The sequence below is a fragment of the Stegostoma tigrinum genome, chromosome 8, assembly GCF_030684315.1.
Source record: "Stegostoma tigrinum isolate sSteTig4 chromosome 8, sSteTig4.hap1, whole genome shotgun sequence".
Lineage (NCBI taxonomy): Eukaryota > Metazoa > Chordata > Chondrichthyes > Orectolobiformes > Stegostomatidae > Stegostoma > Stegostoma tigrinum.
The window spans coordinates 19,502,411-19,508,909 of record NC_081361.1 but is presented as its reverse complement, the minus strand read 5'-3'; the positions used below and the strand labels follow the sequence as shown (position 1 = coordinate 19,508,909).

The window sequence follows — 6,499 nt, the reverse complement described above, 5'->3', positions numbered from 1 at the left end:
TTCTGTCATGATGCAACCTTCATAGATTATCTTTCTCAGTGTTCGTTATCTTGGAAGTTTGAACACTTGCACAATGATATTAAAAGCAGGATATATGTCAGTTTTCTTTTCTTTTGATTTGCACACTTGGAGGGCCTCGTAATTAATAAAAGCCAAGGCAAAACACGAATAGCTTTAATTGGTTCTCGTTAGTGTTTTTGTTCAATTAGCATGTCTTCCTTTTATTGTTCTCTGCGGTAATAAATATTTTCTGCATTGGAACTGAGAGATAATCACATTGCTTTGTTTGTTGAGCATTTCAGACATCAACTATTTAGTTTCAACTAGCTTGGACCACCACTGACATTTCAAACTAACTTCAAAAACCTTCTCAAAAAGCATATTGTTTTACCAGGTTTCGAGACATTCCTCCTCACTCTGTTTGTCATGCTGTTTGCCCAGTCATTTTGTTCCTGAATTATACAAAGTAACAAAATAATTTGTTAGTTATAAACATTTTGGTGTCACTTGACCAAACCAGTGTGTCCAGGACAGTAAGGAGGCAAGATGCAAGTTTTCTGTTGAATCATTCTTAGATTAAATCAAAGCAGTTTGAAGGTGGTACTTGAAGAGGACGAAATGCAGCATTCATGTTGGGTTGTTAACAATTTGACAGACACTCCGTTTTTCATACTGCTGAAAGTTCGAGTTGAGGTTGACGATGTTTTTGCATTGCTGTCCATCTGCTGGCTCCATAATTTCTACGGTGCTGCTGTCACACCTTGTTTATTATGTTTGCTATTGGTGCACAGTGCAGAATTCCAAATTACTTTTCATATCTGGCTTGAATCTAAAAGTAGATTTGTTTTTAATAATCAAAAACGTGTGTTGTGCAGGATGATTGCTTTTGTGGTGTCAATTTCTATAAATATACATGGGAAAATCTGAGTTCAAGATTGGACAGTTGTTTAACTTCCATAATGCTGTCTCCCAGATTGTACAGTGAATATCGATGCATGGTTCGTTAATCTTTAAGCATATTACACAGATGTTCTCTGGCAATATGGCTTGCTAAGCTTTACTTTATATGGGTGTGCCATTCGCAAGGCCACCATATCAACACTTACTGTCGATCCTTAGTTGACACTGAGTGTAGTGATAAGATACCACCTTGATATACCATAGCGTATTTTCTGAAAATACTTCCCCAAATGTGACTGTCTGGTGAATTTCACCTGAGTGAGCCAGCAATCATCATTTTCACTGTTGTGTTTTTAAATCTCAGACAATATAATTTGAAACCTCATTTTAAATGCAGTTTGAAGCAGCAACTTCACCATGTCCAACAATTTGATTTGCACACTTGGATGGGAATCTGAAATAGTTGCCAAGTGATTGTTTTATGGGTTAAACATTGATACTAGTTTTGTGATAAACTATTGTGCGTGGGATAAATTGTAATATCACTTCCAAATATCATTGCCTGGCTATCACCTCTTGAGTTCGAATTGGCCAAATGTTGACATAAGGCTTTAGCGTTGTAAAATGTTTTTACAATAAAAGCTTGAGTTTTGAAATCTCTTCTGTTATCTCATTTGATATTATGGGAGATATAGATTAGATGCAGTGAATGAATAGCTGGTTTTCTATGTACATTTTCAGGATGGAGCTTCAAAATTTGCCGCCCTCAACTGCACCTTGAAAGAGAACAAAATACTGACACACAAAACACTGAAAGTAACAAAGAAGAAGGTAATCATCCCTTTATGTTTAATATTGGAATGAAACGTTCTCAAGTTGAAGCAGTTAATCTTGAAGCTTTACAAGTAAATCTGATTTATCTTTCCATAATGGTGTATCTTTGTTATAACTATGCTGTAAAGCAGTTCTCCGGGTAACTAAAGGGAAGTTATCAGCATTGCTGCTACTTAAGCCATTGAACATGTTTGGTTATATGTTTGAAGCTATAACCATGCTGCTTGTTGCATATCTATCAGTGTGTTGGGTTGTGGGTAGAATATTTCTACATTGAACGGAAGTAAATCTGCGAGGCCAGGCAGGTATGCACAAACATTTCCCATGGTCTGATGGATAAATACAACAGTCAATACAGTGTGGAGCTGAAGGAACTCAGCAGGTCAGGCAGCATGAGAGGAGCAAGAAAATCAACGTGTCAGGTCAGGACCACACTGTATTGACTCTGACTCCAACATTTGCAGTTCTTGCTGTCTTTGAGAGATGGTTAGCATCACTGGTGGTCCAGTGGTTAGGATTCGGCGCTTTCACCGCTGCGGCCTGGGTTCGATTCCCGGTCAGTGCAGCACATTTTGGGGTGGCTCAGTGGCTCGGTGGTTAGCATTGCGGCCTCACAGTGCCGGGGACCCAGGTTCGATTCCAACCTCGGGTGACTGTCTGTGTGGAGTTTGCATATTCTCCCCGTGTGTGCATGGGTTTCCTCCCGGTGCTCTGGTTTCCTCCCACAGTCCAAAGATGTGCAGGCTAGGTGGGTTGGCCATGCTGAATTGCTGGTTGTGTTCAGGGGTGTGTGAGCTGTAGGGGATGGTTCTGGGTGGGATGTTTCAAGTGGCGGTGTGAAATTGGTGAGCCGAAGGGCCTGTGTCTACACTGTGGGTAATGGAATTTAATCTCAATACAACATCTTGGCTGAAGCATTGAAATATGCCGACGCTCACAAAGGCAGAGATTCAGGTACTCATCTGGTGTTCCCTTTTTGTGTAGCGAAGGAAGAACTAAACCCGGGTTACACAATAACTCGGTTAGCCATCATGAATGAGGCAACATGACGAGAATTTTTGCAGCACTGCCCCTTGTGTCTGTGCTGGTCATAAAGCACCCACCTATTCTGATCCCATTTTGTAGAACTTAGCCCATCGCCTTCTAGGTATTCTTCATCAACATGTTCTGAACACATGATGACACTTGTCTGGCAGAGGTGGAACTCAAACTCAGATTTCTGGCTCAGCGGTAGGGACGCTACCACTGAACCACAAGACCCCTTTATAGAGCTCTGATGAAGGGTCACCAGACCCAAAACATTAACACAGTTTTCTTCTTCACAAATGCTCCCAGAGCAGCTGAGCTTTTCCAGCAACTTTGTTTTTCTACCCCTTTAAAGAATTTGCATTTATTGGCGTTTTTGTCAACCCATTCAGCCAAGCTTATGACTCCATTCTGAAGGAGGTTGGACTGAACTGGGATCCCCTGCCTCAACTGTAGGTATCATTCCGACAAAATTCCACAACCCCTACCCCTACCCAGGAGTTTTGATGGCAATGGCGTTTCAAGAGTTCATCAAAATTGTTCTTCAGTGTCTCAAGGGTTCCTGCCTGGACCACCCTTTTAGGCAGTGCGTTCCAGAAACCCACCACTTCTGGGTGAAAAGTTTTTGAACAAATCCCCTCAAAATAGCCTGCTTGTTGTATTAAAACTGTAAGCCCTGATATTGATAGACAGGGAATAAAGTTTTTCCTAACGCTTAGCCAAATCCCTCAGAACTCTTTGAACCTCAACCAGGTTCCTCCTCAGTGTCTTTGTTGCAGTGAAGATTGTCCCAGGTGAATTTAGCCCCTTTCTATAATTGAAATGTTCCTGCCCGAGCTGTATTAGTCAATTGGAATCAAAATTAACTTTTGGCAGGAAGTAAGCGTGACTTTTGAAGAACATTTCTGCAACTTGAAGCTTTCATTCGGCAGTGTAGCACAGGGTAGAGTGATAATTCTTGCTGTGTGTACTTTAATGCTCCAGACACAAAAGCTACAAGTATGAACATCAGGCTCACAGATGACACAAGAATGGGAGGTGTGGTAAATAGCAAAATGCTTTAGTCTCTGGGCACACCGTGTTCTAACTGTGGCTCAACTAATGTTATTTACGTCTGCTCTTATAGTCAGGCAAGTATCCAATATGGTGCTTTTACCACCTTATCCACAGGCCCTCCTGCCTTCAAGAATATGCTTATGTGCACAGCAAGGTCCTCGTGATTCTCTGTACATTCTAAAACTTCCATTTAACATGTCTTGTCCTGACTTATTTGTCCTCCCAAAACGCTTCGCCTGACACTTTTCAGGATTGAATTCTGTTTGCCTCTTTTCAGGCCTTCTAACCAGCCCATGTGTGTAATCCTGGAGACTTAGGCTTTTTGCTGTTTACCACATCGCCAATTCTTGTGGCACCTGTGAACCTGCTGTTCACACTTGTAGCTTTTGTGCCTTGAAAATTAATGTACACACAACAAGAACCATCACTTTACGCTGCGGTATGCTGCTGGATGAATGCTTCAAGTTGCAAAAATGCTCTTCAAAAATCACACATACTTCCAGTCGCAAAGTCAGTTTTGGTTCCAGTTTGCCAATTCCGGTGTATCTCCTAGGCTTTTAGCTCCTTAAGCAGTCTGAGACCATTAAATTATTTCTTGGGGTCAGAAAGGTGTCCTATGAAAAGACATTGAGTAGAATTATATTCTTGAGTTTTGGAAAATAAGGGTTAACCTTACTGAGTCAAACGTTTGGAAATCAGGTGCGATAAATTGTTTCCATCTTCAGGCAAAATCACACAGTACTTAGAAAATTTCCAATCTCCAAATGATGAAGTTACACAAACATTGAGTTTGGTTGACAGTTCACAGATCAGGGATCAAAACTCCGAACTTGCCTGTCGTTTATAGATCTAACTTTGTATTCCACTGTGTAACTGTGTCAAAAATTGAGTCCGAAATTTTGATTCTAATTAGATTTAGTTGCATGATAAATGGTATAAATAAGGCATGGAGTAGTATGTTTGGGAAATATGACAGTGCGTTCACAATGGATGAAATAAATTCACCTCACTTTTCTAGGGTGTAGTTCAGGGAATTGTACCATACCTGGGAACTTTCTTCACGGACTTAACAAAATTGGATTCGGCTTTCCCCAATTATCGTTTCGTAAGTCTGTTTTACAAGATTTGGATTCCTTATTTGCTGATGAGCACTATTGTTACAGTTTCATTGCAAGCTGCTCATAGCAATAAAAGAAACGAATAAGTATGATTAATGATACTGATGAGAATAATGTGATGCTTTGTGTTGCAAATCAAACAATATGTAAATAAAGAAACATGCAAAAGGCTTTGCAGTTGATTGAATACAGGTTTAGTTTTTCTAAAGATTGGATAAAGTGGGCATCATTTTTATTTTGTACAGGTAAATTTGTTAGCTGGACGTCACTGCCTATTGTGCAGTTGAGCAGCTGAGAATGGCATCAGCTTGGTACTGATCTATTTGAGTGGAACAAAGGGCTCTATGTAATGGCCAAAATATAAACCTGGTGGAATGATCGATCATTTGTGTTTGACCTTTGACTATTTCCTAAAATTGAAACAAGTTTACAGAGTTTGTATTTCACTGCTGATCTGTTAAATTTCATGATCTCATAGTACCATTTGACCTTTGTATATATTGAATTAATTTTCTTTGTTCATGTCTATTTCTTACAGAATGGCTTGATCAACTTCGACAAGAGACGAAAGGTGATTGTACTGTGCAAAATGTTTGTAAATGCATGAAACGGGAAAAGCGTGCCTTTCAATATTGTTGTGCTTTTTCTGCTTGATGGGGAATGTTGGAAGAGTCTGCAACTGCATCTTAAATGTGGATGATCACTCATAAATTCAATAAAGAAATCAGGAGAAGCTTTGTTGCTCGCAGCAGTCAGATTGCAGAAGCTGCTGCTACCAGGACGAGTTGAGAAGAATAGCAGAGATGGATTTGAGAGAAAGTTAGATGTCAGAAAGGGCACAAAGAGGCACATTAAGAATTTGGAGCATGGTGGGAGAAGTGTAGAGAGCAGCATGGAGCAGTTCAGCCAAATGGCCTGTTTTTGCACTGCTGTTATGATGCAAGTTACCTTTCAGCATTCACAACCAGGTCCAGGACCTGCCAGGTGTTCTGTGAATGAAGATGTTGTGAAGTTAGTCTGGGTGCAATGGAAGCTATTTCATTATCGAAGAGAGTGAGTAAATAATCTCTCCATATTAGTTGGTATTTTCCGTCAGAAGAGAGGCATCGGTTACTTATGGAAGATCAGAAAGTGAGGGAGTGCAGCCGTTGGGGTCATCACTGACTGGGCATTTGATTCCATATTTCTGAATTTGGTCAGACCAACTTCTGAAATATCTCTGTTGCCATGGTTACTATTGAGGGTATCGTACAATCCCTATAGGGTGGAAACCGGCTATTCGGCCCAACAAGTCCACACTGCCCCTCGGAAGAGCATCCCATCCAGACCCATTCCCCATGTCTAACCCACCTCACCTCAACATCCCTGGGCACTATCGACAACTTAGCATGGGAATCCACCTCCCCTGCACATCTTTGGACTGTGGGAGGAAACAGTAGCACCCAGATGAAATCCATGCAGACGATATTTTGGTCTTGTACTGCAGCATTCAGCAGACAGCGTGAGAATATTAACATGATACAAAGTTCAATTCATTGTTTATCACATGGTTTTGCTGACAAAAC

The 6,499-nt window shown here is 40.7% G+C and overlaps 1 non-coding gene across 1 annotated transcript; it reads left to right on the top strand.

Annotated features, from left to right (window-relative positions):
* The first annotated feature begins 2,224 nt into the window (after window positions 1-2,224).
* trnae-uuc (transfer RNA glutamic acid (anticodon UUC)) lies at window positions 2,225-2,299 on the top strand. The gene has a single exon. It is a non-coding gene; the product is annotated as a tRNA-Glu (tRNA).
* The last annotated feature ends 4,200 nt before the right edge of the window (window positions 2,300-6,499 follow it).